This window comes from Physeter macrocephalus, chromosome 6 (assembly GCF_002837175.3).
Source record: "Physeter macrocephalus isolate SW-GA chromosome 6, ASM283717v5, whole genome shotgun sequence".
In the NCBI taxonomy this organism is placed as follows: Eukaryota; Metazoa; Chordata; class Mammalia; order Artiodactyla; family Physeteridae; genus Physeter; species Physeter macrocephalus.
The window spans coordinates 68,032,386-68,046,941 of record NC_041219.1 but is presented as its reverse complement, the minus strand read 5'-3'; the positions used below and the strand labels follow the sequence as shown (position 1 = coordinate 68,046,941).

Genomic DNA, 14,556 nt, shown 5'->3' with positions numbered 1-14,556 from the left:
TTTTTAAGGAACCTCCATACTGTTCTCCATAGTGGCTGTATCAATTTACATTCCCACCAACAGTGCAAGAGTGTTCCCTTTTCTCCACACCCTCTCCAGCATTTATTGTTTGTAGATTTTTTGATGATGGCCATTCTGACTGGTGTGAGGTGATACCTCATTGTAGTTTTGATTTGCATTTCTCTAATGATTAGTGATGTTGAGCATTCTTTCATGTGTTTGCTGGCAATCTGTATATCTTCTTTGGAGAAATGTCTATTTAAGTCTTCTGCCCATTTTTGGACTGGGCTATTTGATTTTTTGATATTGAGCTGCATGGGTTGCCTGTAAATTTTGGAGATTAATCCTTTGTCAGTTGCTTCATTTGAAAATATTTTCTGCCATTCTGAGGGTTGTCTTTTCATCTTGTTCATGGTCTCCTTTGCTGTGCAAAAGCTTTTAAGTTTCAGTAGGTCCCATTTGTTTATTTTTGTTTTTATATTTCCATTTCTCTACATGGTGGGTCAAAAAGGATCTTGCTGTGATTGTTCTAGCTCTGTGAAAAATGCCATTGGTAGTTTGATAGGGATTGCAATGAATCTGTAGATTGCTTTGGGTAGTACAGTCATTTTCACAATGTTGATTCTTCAAGCCCAAGAACATGGAATATATCTCCATCTGTTTGTATCATCTTTAATTTATTTAATCAGTGCCCTATAGTTTTCTGCACACAGGTCTTTTGTCTCCTTAGGTAGTTTTATTCCTAGGTGTTTTATTCTTTTTGTTGAAGTGGTAAATGGGAGTGTTTCCTTAATTTCTCTTTCAGATTCTTCATCATTAGTGTATAGAAATGCAAGAGATTTCTGTGCATTAATTTTGTATTCTGCTACTTTACAAAATTCATTGAGTAGCTCTAGTAGTTTTCTGGTAGCATCTTTAGGATTCTCTATGTATACTATCATGTCATCTGCAAACAGTGACAGCTTTACTTCTTCTTTTCCGATTTGGATTCCTTTTATTTCTTTTTCTTCTCTAATCAGCAAAGAGAGATTTGAAGATGCTGGCTGTGTGGCCAAAAGCAAAGGAATGCTGGCAGCCACAGGAGCTGAAACAGGCAAGGAACAGATTTTTCCTCTAGAGCCTCTGGAGGGAGCACAGCCCTGCCAGCACCTTGATTTAGGCCCTAATGAAACTAATTTTGGACTTCTGGCCTCCAGAACTGTGAAAGGATAAATTTCTGCTGTTTTAAGCCACCATATTTGTGGTAATTTGTTACAGCAACCACAGGAAACTAAAATACAATCCACTGATACATCCATAAATACAGCAAATGTATTTTCTAAAATATTGGCTGAGTGATTGCTTCGGCAGCACATATACTAAAATTGGAACAATACAGAAATTAGCATGGCCCCTGCCCAAGGATGACATGCAAATACATGAAGCATTCCATATTTTTAATGCATATTCAGATGTTAACAATAAATTCAAAAGAATGAAGAAAATTATTAGCTGAAATGGAAAATGAAAATAAAAAGCCTAAATGTCAAATATATAGGCTTTGTAAAATAATTTATATTAACATGAAAGGATATAAGGCAAAAATGAAAAGAATAAATCTAAAGAAATAGGGGGAAAATCTTCCTTAATTAAAACATTGCTGTATCAAGGCCAATGTCCTTTTCTGAGACCTTCATCATACTGCCTGATGATCCATAGGATTACAATAAAATATGAGGCATCCTAACCATAATTAGATATAAAATGAGGTGGAATGATCATGGAATGGTGATAAGAACACCAGTTTTTCAGGATGTAAACGAATGAGACACAGGAAGAAGGTTGTTGAGACCTAGGAAGAACCACCAATTTGAGAAACGTAGGAATGACTAGAGTTACAGATAGCTTCCAGAGGGAATTCTGATGTAATCTGCATTCAGCAAGCAGCTCATGACAGCCTCATCTACTTTTCCAATATAACATATCCAAGACAGTGGTTCTCAAACTTTGGTTGGAATCAGAATCATCTAAGAACTTGGTATATACCCAAAGGCTCAGGCCTACCCTCTTCAACAAGCCTGCTCTACTGTGTTCGTTGTGAGTTCTCCAGGTGTTCTGATACACACCAGCATTTGAGAACCAGGAATCAGGGAAAATACACAAAAGACAAACTTTAATGTCATTGGCAGCTATGATTAGTCCCCCAAGAATGTAACAGAAAACTTAATTCTTTTCCCTCACTACCCATTCAAATCTGCCCTCTGGGGCTAATTCTAAGCAGAAATCTAAGCAGATCCCATGACTTTTCTGATCATTCTCAGAAAATAAAAAGTTCTCTGGTCACCCTTAGTCACAAAACATTTAATTTTGATATTTAAATGATCACTCCCAAGTGATACTCCAGACTCCATACTTCATTTAAAATTCCTCCCCTCCCCGCTCAGGCTAAAGAGTAGGTAGGAAACCTAGTGTGGGGAGGTTTCTAGTTCCCTCCTTCTCATTCAGTGCCCCTTTTCCCATCAGCAGGCTGGCTCTAGAGCTTCCAGATTTCGAGGAGACATATTAGAGAGAGGTAAGGCCCAAGAAAGTTCTCATTTAATAGTCACCAGTATAATCTGGCCCTGGTTTTCCCTGGCTTGGCTGGAATCTAAGGCTGATTCTTTCTCCTGGAGTGTGTTTGTACTTTCTATGGAGCCCTGTCACTGGCAATGGATCCCCCACTGTTGCTCCTCTTAACACAGGTGAGGTCTCCTCTGCCTGGACATTTATGACTTCACCCTGAATTTCTGAGGCCAATTCCACTCTCTCAAGAGCCTAACGCCCTCCAAGGTAGCTCCACTTATATCTCTCTCTTCCATGTGGCCCTCAAGAGTCCCCAGAAAGCCCGAATGAATTCTTCCTTCCAAAGACTTCTGGCAATGGCAAGCTGGTCCTAAAGCAGCCAGACTTCAGGCTTTTCTAGCAAGAATATCAGTGCCCCAGACCCCCACACACCAGGCAATTTCTTTAAAGGGCCCCCTTGAATCCCCTCTCATTTGGCTTCAGGGGAAATGGAAGAGACATTTCATAGTACTCCAAATCAAATGATCTCTACTTAAAAGACATACAAACAGAATGGAAAAGTAAAACAGAAAACAATGGGTGACAGTGCATTAGGAAGCATCGAGAAAAATGAGACAAACTGCTATATTAATTAGAACAAAGTAGAATAGAAAGTAGATTTTTTTAAGCACGCACAAAAGAGGATCATGAAAATAATAAGAGGTAAAACTCATAAAACGTATCAAAATACATAAAGAAAAATTCTTGGCATTTAGTGATAATTTGACATAGTCATAATTTAACACACATTTCTCAGCCCTTAACCAATTATATAGAATACATATGATGATATAAAAAAATTAGAATAGAATAATAGAATTCAGAATTTTATATATATCAAATTTTGTAAACCTTTCAATAGAAAGTTAACCAGTGCACATGACCCTTCAAAAACAATATATACCTTGTGAAAACAAAATTCCAAAGTGTCAAAAATATGCTACCTATAGTCTCTCTCTGCAAAAGAATAAAACTAGATATTTACAGAAGAAATAGTAAAGAAGGATCCTAACTATTTGACAATTCAAAACCATCCTCTTAAATACTGGACCAAAAAACACCTACAATTATAAACTGCTTAGGAACTAATGATAATGAATGATCTATATCCAAAATTCACAGGAGATGGTCAAGGCAATGCTCAAAGGTAATTTTATATTTTAAAATAGAAATTTAAAATAGTTTTAAATGAATTATTTGTCCTTTATCATATAATCTTAAATTCATGTATTTGGGAAAAATCCATAGAAGTCTAGGGAAAGAAAATATTAATAATTTTGAGCCTTTGGACTATGATGCTGAAAAAGAAAAAAATATCTACCTTTTTATTTTTTAAAAAATACTGGCTGCTTAATTTATGCTTGGCATTTTTCTATACATAAAATAGTGAACAAGTCACAGGTCTTGTCCTCAAGAAATTTAGTCAGTAGAGAATGAAGTCATTAGATAATTAGAATACAGGAGATACCAGCAGTTCTTTGATAGTAGTTAAGTCCAATACAAGGGGCCAGGGAGTAGGTAGCTGCACCATCTACAAGCCATAAGGTGACAGTGAAGGTCTTATGAGGGACCGGATACACAAACGAAGTCCTGAGAGTAAAAGGCATCATCCATCAGGGAGAGGAGTGTGGTCAGCACAGAGAGAAGCATGTGGAAGGAGAGAGAACAGAGTGCATTTAGAGAACTGAAAATATTCAACATTGATAGACAGCAAATGATGAAATGTGGTCTTGGAGAGGTGAGCCTGGACCCTATCCTGGAAAACCTCATAGGAAATGTTAGGGAATTTCAACTTCATCCTGAGAAGGGATGAAAGTAGGGGTGTGACATAAGAAGAGGTACATTTTAGAAATATGGCAGGATGGGGGTATGGCATGCTATCCTCTCCTTTCTAGGGTGAAACCCATGCCACACTAGGAGCAGAGGGGGCTCAGGAATCTTAGTTAGTAGAGCCAGGCATAGATGGGAGATGAAGTCAAGCAAGGAAATGAACACTGAAAACCCAAAATGATGTACAGGGAGCCAGAAACTGAATACTAACAAATACTGACTTCTTAAAAAAACAGAAGATCCAAAACTGAAGGACAAAGTAAAAGCAGCCAGAGAGAAGGGCACAAAGGAAGGATACCAAACTAAAGGAGAGTGGAGGTGCAATACTAGAAAATTAACAGAGACATTATAAACTATCAGAACTGAGGAAAATTGGCAAAGCCTCCACTGGTAATATTAGGGAGAATAATTTCAGTAGAGAGTTACACCACACTTCTACTGGATTTCCTTCATGGTCAATTGGCAAGCTACCTTTTAGAAACTGGACATTCAGTCCTACTATGTAACTTTAATTCCCCAGTCAGTTAAAAACGCATATTATACCCCCATCCCCAAGATGCCTAGGTAGGCTGAATGCGAATGCTTAGAATCCAGGTTGTGATTCCTTGGAATCACAGAGCAGTGGTTACTCTACATAAGGACTTTCAACAAAACAAAACAAAAGCTTTATGGGAAGCTTCAGAGTAATCTCGCAAGTGGATCATTAATTTTAATAATACTGGAAGCTTTTAATAAAATAATGTTAATATCCTTAATGTCATTTCTAGCAATGATGGTGACATCATATCAAATTATAACCAAAGCAGTATATGTTAGAAGTGAGAGGCTTAAATCCAAAATGTGAATTATGGGAATGTATGAAATTGCAGCATAAAGTTCTTAGGGGGTGTGATTAGTGAAACATCACTTTCCACAGATTAAGAAATCTCTTCCCAGTGCCACTGAGCCCTTCTGATTCCATCAATTTGGTTACGGATTATTTCCCAACATCCATCGATGGCAACCACTAATATGTTTCTCCATGGTATTTTAAAAGTAATCTTAAGGATAAAGTGGAATGGAAGTGAGTCATCTGCTCTTGCTGTAACAATCGGCCAGTTCAAAATGTTAAGTGCCAACTCTGTTATTATGAGTATCACATAAAATAAATCAACTGCCAAAACTGATTATGTTGATACACTCATAGATGAAGTTAAAATTTGCAGAATTTCAGTAAATTGAAGTTCTAGGATTACATATGCATCTAATTAGCTTTTCAGTCATTTATTCAACCAATCATACACCAAATATTTATTGAGCATCTACTATGTGCCAGGTCCTGTTCCAGGCGCAGGGAGTAGAGTGAACAAAACAGACAAAATCGTATTCTCAGTGATCATTGTAGTGCTGCTTTCTCTAAGTATTCATTTCTGAAATAAGAAAAATTCATTACACGTGACATTTTGAAGAGGAGTATGTTCTTTGAAAGCTTTGGAAACGCATCTGTGATATATTTTTTCCCTTTTTCCCAAATCTATTTAAAATATTTATCATCTCTGAGAAAAAAATGAAATAATGTTTGTTTTTTGAAGGCAAAGAAAAAGTGTCTTTAATAAAATTTGCTTATTGTTTATGAGAAAGAATTCTAAAAACAGCACAGAATTTTTTTTAAAAACTTTTTTAAAAATTATAATTTTAAACTTGGACTCTGTCAGCCAAATACTTGGTTCACCAGCCACCTGAATACTGGACAACTCAATAATCTCCAGATGTGTCTCAATTACACCAAGAATAAGACGAAGTACACGTCAACTTTTGCAACTTTCATAGCTCCCTCCTAATGCTTTTGTTCTGCTTACATATCTTGGAGAATTATTCATACTTTTGCATATTCATGAGTGGTGTCATGTAAAGATATGGCAGAATTGAGAGCTTTTCATAACGTTTTCACTTATTCACAAAACAATATCACTTACAAATTCAAACAACATGCATAATGATAAATGCATAAACTTCTGTGCTTTATTTCTTTAAATTCCGCAGCTACTTCGTTAAATTTCCTGCAATTTCATGACTCTGTTATAGGCAAGCTCATATATTTTATTGTGATTTGCTGCAGAAAATTTTTACATTCTATGTAAGTTGATCCCCATCATTTTTTCTACTTTGATTAAATTTAGGAGCTTTTAAATTAGGATATATTTTGAAATTTTCAGTGGGTCTCATATAGACTTAAATTGTTCTTTTCTTACAGCTTTCTCATAATATATTATTAAATAAGTTGAGGAAGTGATCTCATTTACCGTGTTGATTTTTTTTCATTTAGTATTGACTATATTCCCCTTGGTAGGAATCTACTTGTAATTCATATACTGAAATATTTCTTGTCTTTCATTCTAATGTAATCAGTCAATCACCTGATAACTCAACAAACATGTATTTAACCCTTACTTTGTTGGAGGCACTCTTCTAGGTGCCAAGAATATAACAGTGAACAAAATAATTCCTGCCCTCATACAGCTATTATGCCCTCCTAAGAGTAAACTTTTTTATGAAATGTATTCTTTTAAAGATAAAATTTAGTTGCACTCTTTTATTCACCCTCTTCTGAGTAAAGGTTCGGTCATTTATGAGCACAGTTTTCCCACAAAATATACTTTAAAATCACAATAATTTAAAGTATATTTCATATCTTTCTTGTATTTTATTTTTCTAGGGCTCTCTTTCCAACTTTTCTTTCCAACACCTTGTGTTATAAATGTCTCTTCTTATAACTAAATTGTTTGGTAAAATCATTGGCACAAACAGCAGAATGCTCTATAGTTTTACCATTGAAAATATAAATATCAATGTGTTTAAATACTCAGTATTGTACCTTTATGTCTGAGATAATTTGGGTCGATAATTTTGTGGCTGAGATTGCAAGTTGTCCCAAACATACATTTCCCCCCCTCTTCCTTCACAGTTGAAGCTTGCCCTTTTTGGGTTCTTCTTTTTCACTGGCTGGACCATAGACCAGACACTGAAGCTTAATCAACCATATGCGACCATGAAGCGGAAGCCATATAGTGCCTATGGCCCAGCAGCAAGAGAGAAGGCATTTGGATCCCTAACGATTATGCAGGCATCATGCCAGCCCTGGACAGGTAGTACTCAGATTCTGTTTGCCTGAAAGAGAAAACCCCTGTGTTGCTCACAACATTGTCATTTGTGAATTTCTATCAGTTGCAGACAAATCTAATCCTATCTGATGCATAGTCCATAATGTACTTTCATAAATTTAACAGTCTTTGCTAAATCCTATATAATTCTGACCACCCTATTTACTGAAGATGATGAAAAGTTCAGCTATGTCACATGACTGTTACTGACAACAGCATGATTCCCCAGTTCAACACCTGGAGATTTTTGTGAAAAACGAAAGCACAACCTTTTTTGATATCATTTTCACATAATCATAGATACCTAGAAGAAAAAAAAAACAACCAAATGAACCATGTGCAAAATAGCAAATGACTGGTGATAATAAAAATATTTGTATGAATAAAGGCAAAATTAGGAAAGTGAAACAACAGACAAATACATTGGTACAGGCAGCTATCACCAAGCAGGCAGGGAAAAGACGCAACTAGAGTGTTTGATTAGTTAAGTAGCAGGCAGGAAAAAGACGCAACTAGAGTGTTTGATTAGTTAAGTCACATTAAGTTGCCCACAACCTTTACTTATTTTTATCAGATAGGATGTTGAGAAAATGTTCACTTCGTAAAATCACAGTAGAAATTGTGACTTGTGTTTCACAATTTGTGTAACTGAGTTAATGTAATTGTTGCCATTTTATCACTTTTCTCAGAGTTCAATTTTGCCTCCCCTCACTTTTCCGGGAAATCAGGATTCACATATTCCCCACTCTTCCTTTTCTCCCCCCTCTGCTTGATGCTGTCTTAGGCATGAAATTGTACAAGGGGTTCACCTTCATTTTCTAACCAAGCGCTTGTACGTTAAATACTAGATCCATCGTGTGTCATGCAACTATCACATGATGCTGATTATTTTTCCAAATTCCAGGGATTTACAACCACTGCTTAATTGCTTGAGAGCATTTTTTTTTGTTTTTTTTTTTTTGTTTGTTTGTTTGGTTTTTTTTTTGTGGTATGCGGGCCTTCCTCTGTTGTGGCCTCTCCCGTTGCGGAGCACAGGCTCCGGACGCGCAGGCTCAGCGGCCATGGCTCACGGGCCCAGCCGCTCCGCGGCATGTGGGATCCTCCCATACCGGGGCGCGAACCCGGTTCCCCTGCATCGGCAGGTGGACGCGCAACCACTGCGCCACCAGGGAAGCCCCTTGAGAGCATTTTTAATCCAGGGTGGTTAACATTACTTCAACGGCGACATCATTTAATTGGCAACACTGTAGGATTACAAGAAAAGCAAGCCTTGCACCAGAGACATCAAGTCTACCAAAAAAATAAATAAAAGAGAACGAAACCATCAAGTTTTAAAAGCTGATGTGAAAAGTGCCTTATTTAATTCAAATAAACTACTATAAAATAATACTTTAAAACATGTAAATTAAGAGCCAAGCACCTAAAAGTGAAGATAACATCTAGCTGAGAGAGATAGTTTATATTCTGGTGGATGGTGGGATTAAATAACATGAAGACTCAAAATACACCTATGTATAAAGAGTTTGGTTCCCAAAACAATTTTGAAATATTTACACCATCTCTAAGCGAATGGCTGGAATATGAACAAAGTACCCTATTTAAAAGAGCTTCAAAGAGCATATCTATTGTTGCAATTAATTTATTACCTGACATGTTGAAGAAATTACAAATGTAGAAGTCTATGGTACTAGATAAGTCTAGACCAGAAATTATATTACAATTTTTGATTATCAATGAACAAAACTGTTTAACAGATTCACATGAGGAAAAAAAAAATGCTTTTAGTTTGGATTCAACTGAGCAAAAGTACAGCCCAAACTTTTTTTTAGCAAGACAAAATAGAAGTTCAAGTTACATATTAAATCTTGATTTTGACTCAAAATTTTAGGAGGTTTTAATAGACTGCTAAAGCAGCATAGCAAGTGTCATACCCTGATACCACATTAACTAACAATATGATCAGAAACCCATTTATTCCATAAATGCAAAGTATTAAAGTTTTACTGACTTAATTTTAGCTTTCACTACTTTCATTAACTTTATTTTTTTTAACTGTGCACAATTCAGTACACAGAGGTATGTATGGAATTGCTTATTGGTAGTATGGTATCATGAAAAGTGGTTAGTCAGATTGTCCTGGGTTCAAATCAAGGACTTTGCCATGTGTATGATTTCGAACAAATTGTTCATCTCCACTTAATTTTGTTCATCTCGCCTTAATTTTTTTAAATAAGAAGAATAATAATATTTCCTTCATAAAGTCAGGCGGGGAGGAGCTTATAAGGCTCAGAGTCTCAAATGACAAGTGGGCACAAAAGTCAACTCTAGCCTCACTTACTCTCACTTGCTTACTTTCTTTTATGTCTTTGAGCAGCAGTCCAAGGAAGAAAAAATAAGAAGACACATTTCTGGATGAATTGCTAACTTCTTCCCTCTCTTTATCCACCAGTGTTCTTGATACACTGCAAGGAAACTTAAGGAATTTGAAAAATCTTATTTTCCATGTCAGAAGCTATTACATCATCCTACTTACAACAACATTTGCTAATCTTCTCCAGGTGTGATGAATTCTTGGGCCAACTAGAAGAGACGTCATAGGCTTGGAAAGCTAGAAAAGAACGCATATTTAAGTTTTTCCCAGTATTACCTCCATCACAACAATAAAGAAGGAAATGCAGAGTGACTGAGTTGGAAGGACAGGAGGTAATATGGCTATGCTTTTGAAAGGATACCCAGTCAAACAATGGGGAGGAAATGGTATTATCTGGATCCGAAGCGCTTGCCAAGCAGACCTGGGCAGACACGGTGAATCAGTCCCTTATTAGATCTGTCCGTCTCAGCTGCACCCTGTGCTTTAGAGTTTAGATGCATCTACTCCTCCCATAGTCACAATGAAAAAAATCTATAAAAAAAGGCTATTTAACAATTAGTGAGATTCCCTGGGATGTGCCCATGAATAATCTCCTTCAATTCTTCAGTTTCCTCCCATTATGTTGGAAGAGTGTCTACATCTAAGTTACAGTTTTTTAACTTTAAAAATTAATTACATATTAGGTTCTGCATTACTATGAGCTTCACTACTCTTTATGGAGAATTAACATCCAGTTCAAAACAGCAGCCTCACTGATTTAACCTCACATGGCCCTATATGATTGATAGGAGACTCGTTTATACCAATACTTTCTTATTCTGTTTGAGGAATATCAAAGATTTATGAATTCAATTGAGAAAATTTTGATCTCTAAACATACTTTTTAAACACCTTCCCAAAATCAATTAGCTCATTTTCAATTAATTAAACCCATGAAACCATGAAAAACATTAATCTTGATCATATCTCAAGAAGCTGATACACTTCAAGAAGCTGATTTTTGGCTTCCACGTGTCTTCTCTTATAACATTAATCTCTACCCCGCTGTTCTAAATATTAATGCTCATATTTAAAGGTAGAGACACATACATCTTAAAATGTGTTTTAAAATTTAACCTGTGAAATCAATGTTTTAAAGATTATATTATGTCACAGTAAAATGTTTATTTTGCCCATGGAGCAGTTCCAATATGACACTAAGAACATTTAGCTTTTGAGCAAACCAAGTCTTGTAAAGAATGCTCATATTGTCTTCAAGCTTCCTGGAAAGCATAGCGTTCTGGCTCCCTTTTCAGACGCAAGTGATAGCTTCTTAAGCATTATTCTTAGAGAAATGACTTTTCTTGGCTCCCTTTTTGATCCCAGCTCTGGAGAGATAAAGATGCATCTTACCCTAGTATACACTGGGTCATACCTTTACCAGATCACAAAGCCCAGGTAAGACCCATATGTGTCCCAGTGTGTTACCTTCCACCTAAAAAACCAGCTATCACCCCCTCCACCCTCAATATGCTTCTTCTGAGGGAATAAAAAGAAGGTGAGATGGTAAGGGTGGCTACTGCTGGATGCTTTAAGTGGGCAAGTGACCTTCAACAGGTTAGAGTAGCATAAAAGAACACTGGATTAGCACTGAAAGGAGAAGAAAACCTAAATTCTCCCAACAACATTTATTCCCTAGCTATGTGACTCTTCTAGTCTCAATTTGTCCTTATGCAAGGATAGAAAGCCATATCATCACTGGTGACATCCTAAAAGCTAGCAGAGAGTACACTGAGAACATCTAGAAGGGCAACGATTCAGACTGGGCAGGGGAATGGACTGTAAGAAGTCTTTACTCCAGAGACACAGGACTCAGTTGAGTGATGAAGATGTTGGAACAGACAGAAGAGATGGTATATGTGCAGAGTTATTGTGAGGATTAACAAGGTGATAGCCAAAACAATTACCCCCAGTGCTTGGTGCTCAAGATCAATTCTTTCTCTCCTTAATCCAACAAGACAGAGTTAGCTTTTGATAAACGTGCTACCAACCTCATTCTTAGCGCACAAAAGAGCACCTTAGAATTATGGAAAAGCATGGTCAGGGCCAGCTTCATGGGCATATAATCTGTGCTGTTGAACAGAACTCCACACTCACAAGGGTCCTGAGCTTGGTTTAACACCGTCTTGAAATTCTTAATAATTTTGAACAACGTACCCCACGTTTTCATTTTGCACTGGGTCCCACACATTCTGTAGTCAGTCCTGGGTACGGTATCATACAATCCAGATTTGTGTCGATCAGACTGACTGACATCCTGGTTTTCTCACTTCCTAACTTCATGTACTTCTTGAGTTTCTTTTTCTACAGCTTTAAAATGGAAATATCAATGAAACCTATGCATTTGTGGGGATCAAATGAATTATGACTGGAAAACTAATTTGCATTCTGTAAAGTATCGCAGAAATCAGTAGGCAATCGGTTAGCTACTGAGACCCTGTGTATAAAGTTACTATTTTGAATGACTTTAAATATCTGGAAATTAGTACATGACTACTCCTCTTGCCTCTCTCTTTTTTCTTTTTCTTCCTTCTCCTTGTTTCCTTTTCAGTTGATCTCACACTATATGCCAAATACTTCACATAGTGCTGACAATGTAGGTCCAGGAAGACAGAGGTCCTTCCCTCAACGAGTTTGTACTTACATAGAGGAAAAAGAAACATAAACTAACAATGATAGTGAATTGTAATAGGTATATCATAGAGATACAATGAGAACAGTGATTCAGATAAGGGAAGTGATGTGGGTGGAGATGGCTCAGGGAAGTCTTTCCCAAAAGAGTTGACACTAAGAGAAGGGAAAGATTCAGATGCAGGAAGGAGGCATTGGGAGAAAGAGAAAATGCATGTGCAGTCATAAAAGCTTGAAACATGTTGCTTATGAAGAAGCAAAAGTAGTTCTATAAATCTGTGCAAAAGATGTACATGGAGAAGTGGAGGATGCTAAACAAGATAGACAAAGGCTGGAGGCAAAGATATTAAGGGATAAACCAGAATTTTAACTTCATCCTGAACTCTCCTTGAAAATTACAGGAAGGTAATGAAAGTAGAAAAATGATATGGTCAGATATATGCTTTAGGAAGATGTGTAAAGATGAAGGATAATGGAGCCTGAAGGGAAAACCTTTCCTAGAATAGCTCACATCTTGGGCAAAGGTAAGAATTATATGTGGAAGCACAGCTGACTCTGCTGACGTTCTACAGTGGAAATTCAGAGCAAGCTTCAGGCCCTCAGGGAAGATTTTATTGAACAACTGTTCCAGCGCAGGTACTCTGTCATATCCAGAGAATACAGAGATAACTAAGAGGCTCTCTCTTCTCAAGAAAGGTCGAAAGCAATGTAGCGAGTACAGTGAGGGTGCTATACGCATGATACTGAGAACAGATGAGGTGCCCCTAACCTTCCTAGGGACATAGGTAGTCCTTCCCGAAGACCTGACACGAAGTTTCAGAGGAATCTCCTGAACTGAGATTTACAGGATCAAAGGGGTTAATCAGACATGGCATAAGGTTAAATTAGAGGAAGAAAATGTTCTAAGCAAAGGAGGTAATGTATGAGAAGTGAGAATTTATACTGACCATGTACAGCCTTGTCTAGGGGAGAGGTGATAAGGTACTGAACCAGGACAGTGACTATAGGGACAGAAAATAAAAAGAAAAGCCCGATTTATGAAATGTTTAGGAAGTACTGGCAGGACTCGGTTATTATTTGGATGTGTGCAGTGGCGGGAGAAAGGATGCAGTACTACTCATGACACTTCTGACACCAAAAGTGTGCTCTTTTTTTCCCCCACACCAATCAATTCTTCAACTCTCTGAACACCAGCTGCGGGTCCTATAAGTTACTTGTGACACCTGGAGACAGTGCAGACCCCTCAGGTTAAAGGCTCAGTCCCACGAGGCTGTCCCCCACTTTAGACACCAGTCACAAGTCCAAGCTTCCAATCCTTCGACCAACCAGCTATAAATCAAGGGTTCCTACGACCCCCTCCCAACATTTGATTATTTGCTCACAGAACTCGGGAGAAGTTTACTTACTATTACGTGTTGATTATTACAACTCAGGAACAGGCAAATAAAAGAGATGCATGGGCAAGGTATGGGGGCAAGGACACAGAGCCTTCAGGCTCTCTGGGAACTCTCCACCCTCTCAGCACCACAAGAGGTTCACCAAACTGAAAGCTCTCTGAATCCTGTTGTCTAGGGGCATTATGGAGGTTCCATTACGTAGGCATAATCAGTTACATCATTGGCGGTAGGTGATTAACTCTATCTCTAACCCCTCTCCCCTCTCAGAGGTTGGAGAGGAAGTGGGGATGCTGAAAGTTCCAAACTTCTAATCATGTGGTTGGTTCCTCCGGCAACCAGCCCCCATCCTGACGCTATCCAGCGGTCCACCAAGAGTCAGTGCACTAGCATAAACTCAGGTGTGGCTCAAAGGAGCTTGTTATGAATAACAAAGATGCTCCTCTCACTGCTCTCAGGAAATTCCAAGAGTTTCAAGAGCCCCGTCTGTACCAGGAACCAGAGAAAAAGACCAAATATGTCCTTATTATATCACAGTATCACAGGGCAGCGTGGGGAGGAGATTTCTTTT

General features: G+C 37.7%; 1 non-coding gene across 1 annotated transcript; it reads left to right on the top strand.

The window, feature by feature from the left end:
• The first annotated feature begins 1,334 nt into the window (after positions 1-1,334).
• On the top strand, positions 1,335-1,438 carry LOC112066371 (U6 spliceosomal RNA). Its single transcript, XR_002892592.1, has one exon. It is a non-coding gene; the product is annotated as a U6 spliceosomal RNA (small nuclear RNA).
• The last annotated feature ends 13,118 nt before the right edge of the window (positions 1,439-14,556 follow it).